The sequence below is a fragment of the Anastrepha obliqua genome, chromosome 5 (genome assembly GCF_027943255.1).
Source record: "Anastrepha obliqua isolate idAnaObli1 chromosome 5, idAnaObli1_1.0, whole genome shotgun sequence".
NCBI lineage: Eukaryota > Metazoa > Arthropoda > Insecta > Diptera > Tephritidae > Anastrepha > Anastrepha obliqua.
The window spans coordinates 66,504,340-66,510,339 of record NC_072896.1 but is presented as its reverse complement, the minus strand read 5'-3'; the positions used below and the strand labels follow the sequence as shown (position 1 = coordinate 66,510,339).

Below are 6,000 nucleotides of genomic sequence, written 5' to 3'. Positions count from 1 at the left end.
ATTTTAATAATTCGGGGTTCAAAATGATCTTCATTACTTACACGAGCGACTTACTTACACTAATTGTAGAAACAATTGCAAAAAAGTAGTTGAACATTTTTTATTTAGCAAAAAAGAAAAAAAAAAAGAATTTTTTTCGAAATTCAATATTTCAAAAAGTGTGTTATAATTTCATATCTATAACGGACTTAACTTGCAACCGAACTTATGGTAAGACTAAGTACTATTAGATTTTACCTGGTTTCAAATGGAATAGAAAAGAAACTAAGTAATTTCACAAAACAAACTCTTCAAAAAATTTTACATACATAAAAGTAGTTAAAGTAGTTACTGTATTTTTTTTTTATGTTAAGCAATTTCTAAATCTATTGAAAACGGAGTTGTAATTACTGTTCAGTTTTTAGGAAACGTTGAAAGAAAAAGTTTATATGTATATAAAATTGTTTTGAATACATAAATAAATTTGTATCCTTTAAGCCGGAATAAATAATGTGTTTTTCAAGAATAGTAGAATACAAGATCGCGTCACATTTCTGTATTTGACAGTTTCTATGACATTTGCTTCCTCTCCCTCTTCACCAATTAGCAATTTCTCTTCCTCTTGTTTGGATATTCACAGCGTTGACGCCAGAGCGAATTCGGAAGGTTCAATCGTGAAATCTATCATTCCTGGTACGGTGCCAGGCAAATACCTTATATATATTTGTCCGTTGTATACAAGAATACTACAAATTTGCGAGGCTTTATTTTGCTGCTGTAATAGCAATTAGTGAGACAACTTTCAAATTTACTCAATTTCCAATTAACTCAAATTCTCTCGCAGCATGCGAAAAAATATTAACTGCTGTCAGCTCTGCTTTATCGACACTTCTCAAAGTTTCTCAATTCACTCTAGGGGTATTAATATCAAATCTTCCAAAGCAGTCCCTTAATAAATTGTATATGTATTGGAAAATTTTATTACTCACAGATTTTACAAATTAGGCAATAGTGCACAGCTAACTGTTAAGTGATGATTGTGTGGTTACAACGGTTCGATAGGTGTCGTGTTTTTGTGCTTTATAATAGTAAAAAATAAAAATAAATAAAACACTACCGAATCATTTTACCTTTACTAAAACAAAACCAACAAAGAGGCTCCACATTTTACAAACTACTAACCGCGACGGAACTCTCACTAACCGTAAGTCCAAATTCAATACATGATATGGGTTTTCAAGTATAAATTTCTTGATTAGTTCTTGAAGAATTCGAAGGTATGAGCTAGAATTTTGTCCTTTTGCTGTACCGAAATGTGCGCATCCACTATAAAAAACGTTAGAAATCTACTGAAGACCTCTGTTGCGACGGCCTCATTAATGGCATGCTCCGTGGCATAAATGCAACCTAAAGGCTCACCAGTTCCGATTACCGAAATATTTATGTGATATAAATTATTCGGTTGAAGCAGCACTGACAACAATGCATCGCAAGATCTGTGATATTGTAAGAGCCGCATGATTTCGCCATGTAGATTCCGCTCAACACAACGTGGAGGTTCGCATCGCTGACATTGTGGGCCAAAACTGGGCGACTCTGCCAGTTGCATTTCACCTATGCCATGTCGACAGGGTAGATTAGAACTAGCTATCGAGCTAGAGTGGCTACTGGCCAGCACGCTAGACGTGTTTTTAGGAGTCACAGATACGTTTGAGGGTGCGGAACTTTGTGTGTCAAAGAAGGGACGGCAACCAAAGCTGGCATTTGTCTGTGAGTGTTGATATTTGTGATCAACAGGGAAGTAGGTTTGTACAGTTACAGTTTTCATTTGCAGGCCTTCACTACTTCACAAGAATTTTCGGGTTCCAACTGGAGTACAAGTTCGGTGCATTTAAAAGTATACAAAACTTAAAAAAAGAATCATAATAAAAAAATGTATTTATTATTTTAAATCATAGTTCATAAAATTAAAACCTTTATGATTTTTGTTCTTCAATTAAATCAACCATGCTTTTCTCAGCAGATATATCAATTAATATTTTATGGAATTCTAACTTAAAACATGTCTATTCTACCGCGTTATACTTAATTAACTGGCTGCTTTAGGGCATGATAAAAGGCTATTAATAAACTTATTTCCCAAACTTACGCAAACATGTTAATTTCAAACTTAGGTTTTTTAATAAATTAGTGTACAGGAATTTTAAAATTTGATTTTTAGATTAACCGTAGATCGTTCTTTGTATCAAAAATGATACATTTCATATTTTAGAAGCCAATAAATTCGTCCACGTTGGCAACACTTACCTCAACTTTTATGACTTTGTTTGTTCTGTTGATATAAGCATTTTAAACTGAGTTTCAAATTTTAAAATCAAGTAGGCCGCGAAAAAAACGAAAACTTCATAATTCTACTCATTGTATCATATTTGATACATATGAAATTTTTAATGATTTTTCGTGCGAATAGTTTTAGTTTCATTCTTGTTTTGACATTATTCGGACGTTTTTTTGTGAATAAGTGATTGTTAGTGAAGTTTGGTTCAAAAATGTCGCGTCCGCAATATTTAACTTTAGAGGAGCTGGTGAATGAAGTTCTGGATAACAGTTCAAACGATGAATCTGAAAATGGAAATTTTTCCAATTCAGAAACTGAGGTAGAGGACTATGTGTTTGAAAATGACTCAAATGAAAGTTTTTTATCAGATATTTCTGAGAATATTGGTCTTAACTTTGATATTGATCCGTTATATACTGCAAAAGATGGTACCATATGGAATCCAGGGCCATACACCATCGGTCGTTCAAGGGCGGAAAACGTCATTAGTTTGAGACCAGGTTACTAACTGTGCTTTTTTATATTACGATTTTTCAATTTACATACTGACTTACTTCTTTTAGGAGTAACAAGAAACGCATCTAGCCGAATTGGAAACATCCGAGCTATTATGCTATTATTTTTCCCTACATCGATCACGAAAATAATAATTGAAAATTCGAATAAGTATGGGAAAGAATTGCATGGAGATAAACATTTAGAAATTAATGAAGATCTACTTCTGACTTTTCTGGCTGTTTTGATATTGGCTAGTGTATATAAGTACGTTAATACATATATTCAAAAACTAAAATATCATAAATAAAAAATTGTTTTTTTGGAATACTTATATAGATCTAAAAATGAAACTTTGCATGATTTATTCGATACTACATATGGGCGACCTATATTTCGCACAATTATGACCGAAAAACATTTTTATATGTATTGAAAGTTATACGCTTTGATGACGTACTTAGTCGACGAGAGAGAAGAAGTGAAGATAAATTTGCACCAATTCGCGATCTTTGGGAACGGTGGGTAAAACTACTCCCTACGTTCTATAATCCTCATGATTGCATTACAGTAGACGAACAATTATTGGGTTTTCACGGCCGCTGTAAGTTTCGCCAGTACATTCCGTCGAAACCCGAGAAGTACGGTATAAAGTTTTGGTTCGCCGTTGATTCCGAAACATGTTATGTTTGGAAAATACAGCCTTATTTGGGAAAAGGAATTACTGGAGTTGCAGAGCGCAACCAAGGCGAGCGGGTCGTACTTGATTTAGTGGAAGGATTGAAAGGTCACAACGTTACCATGGACAACTTTTTCTCGTCGCAAACTTTGGGTCAAAAACTTTTAAAACGAAATCTAACAATGGTTGGAACAATGCGCAAAAATAAGAGATCCATTCCTCCAAAGTTACTTCAGTGCAAAAACGTTCCTAGATTTAATTCAACTTTTGCATTTACTCCGGACACTACTCTTGTTTCGTATATGAGCCATAAAAACAAATGCACAATTGTTATGAGCACAATGCACCACGACGCGAATGTTCTAGGTAACTCAAAAAAATTGCCAGAATTAATTTCCTTTTATAACTCGACGAAAGAAGGAGTTGATACGGTGGACAAAATGTTAACCTGTTACAGTTGCAAGCGAAAAAACAATCGTTGGACTATGGCAGTTTTTTCCAATATGATTGACATCTCAGCATTAAACTCATATTTCATTAGCTAAACCTTATGTTGAAAAACAATCCCAAAGTACTCAAAATGGCATGCTTTCGTCGATTTTCTTTACTGGCGTCGTCAAGACAAGAACGAAACTGGATCATCAAAAAAGGCTAAAATGGAAAGTTTGAAAAAAAAGAATCGAGCAAGTTGTTGTATGTGTTATAGTTATATGGACCTCTTTATATTGCAGCAAATGCAAAAAACCTTATTGTAAAGACAAACATATGGAAAATATTTGTACAAAATGCGTCAATAAAGCTTAATTTTATAACTATCTCAAAATCTAGTTAATAACACATTGGTTTGTTTCATTTTTAATAATAATTCAGTATGTATCAAAAAAGATACACATGATCTACGGTTAAAGTTTGAACAACTGTATGTTCAAATTTTTTGGATCGGGTCACAGCTTGGGGCACAAAACCCCGAAATCTTTGGGTAATTTGATACCCAAGTAAATACCAGCTTATCTACAAACATCCACTACTGTCAACCATATTTTGTATTTCTTGGGATATATGGGTTATTATTCACAGCATAAAACTATTTTTATGAATATGTGCTACTTTCAGTTTTATACAATTAATTTCAAAAAGTTTTATTTGAATGAAGTTTCATTGAGTTTAAAAATAGTAGCATTCGTTTTGGCTATTTATTTATTTTTATTTTTAAATATTTATTTTTAATTAAATTATTTTTTTTTAATAAAATTACATTATTTGTTGAAAGGTTTCTATATTAAAAAAAAAACGGCTGCTTGAATTTTTTTTTTTGACAGATACAGGCATTTCTGAACTTTCATAATTTGTAGAAATTACAAACGGCGCTGCCACGTTGGTAGTAATAAAATATTGAGTTGTCAACTAAGTAATTGCGGATTTCACTCTTAGATGGATTCAGTTCAAGTTTTAGCTCTGTAGACGTAGTACAAATGTAAAAAATATTTTGTTAATTCAGCTATCAATCAGTAAAAAAAGTTTTTTGGCGTTCGTTGAAAAATGGAAAAAAGGAACATTTTCGTCATATTTTGCTTTTTTACACCGCATCGCAAGCTCATACAAAATTATGTGCTGTTTATGGTGACGAAACCTTAAAAGAACGGCAGTGTCAAAATTGGTTTGCCAAATTTAGTTCTGGTCATTTTTCACTCAGAGATGAAAAACGCTCTGGTCGTCCAGTTGAAGTTGATGACGCCCTAATCAAAGCAATAATCGATTCTGATCGTCACAGTACAACACGTGAGATTGCAGAGAAGCTTCATGTACCACATACATGCATTGAAAATCACTTAAAACAACTTGGCTATGTTCAAAAACTCGATACATGGGTTCCTCACGAACTCAAAGAAACGCATTTAACGCAACGCATTAACAGCTGCGATTTGCTAAAGAATGATCCATTTTTAAAACGACTGATAACTGGCGATGAAAAATGGGTTGATTACAACAATATCAAGCGGAGAAGGTCGTGGAGCAGGCCAGGTGAACCAACTCATACAACTTTAAAAGTTGATATTCATCAAAAAAGGTTTTGTTATCAGTTTTAATCAAGGAATTGTCCCCTTACGACCCAACGGAACGATCAATTCATCAACGATGTCTACATTGAATAACTAAAGAAATTAAACAATGCGGTTGAAGAAAAGCGGCCCGAACGGACAAATCGAAAAAGTATTGTATTCACCATATAGTCCTGACCTCACAAAAGTCCTTGAATGGTAAAAATTTCAATAATGATGATGATGTCAAATCGTACCTGATTCAGTTTTTTGCTAATAAAAACCAGAAGTTTTATGAACGTGGGTTATGATGCTGCCTGAAAGATGGCAAAAGGTCATTGATCAAAATGGGCAATACATTACAAAATAAAGTTTTTAATTCCATCAAAAAATTTTCTTTAATTTTCTAAAAAAAACCGCAAATACTTAGTTGCCAACCCAATAAAAATTATGGTATTTCGAAATATAAT

The 6,000-nt window shown here is 33.2% G+C and overlaps 1 protein-coding gene across 2 annotated transcripts in view; it reads left to right on the top strand.

Annotated features, from left to right (window-relative positions):
• Positions 1–946: 946 nt before the first annotated feature.
• LOC129247211 (uncharacterized) overlaps positions 947–6,000 on the top strand; it is a 22,777-nt gene continuing 17,723 nt past the window's right edge. For both annotated transcript variants that reach the window (XM_054886232.1, XM_054886230.1), the window contains exon 1: positions 947–1,183. The gene's annotated coding sequence lies outside the window, so the exon portion shown is untranslated. The remainder of the gene's footprint in view (positions 1,184–6,000) is intronic.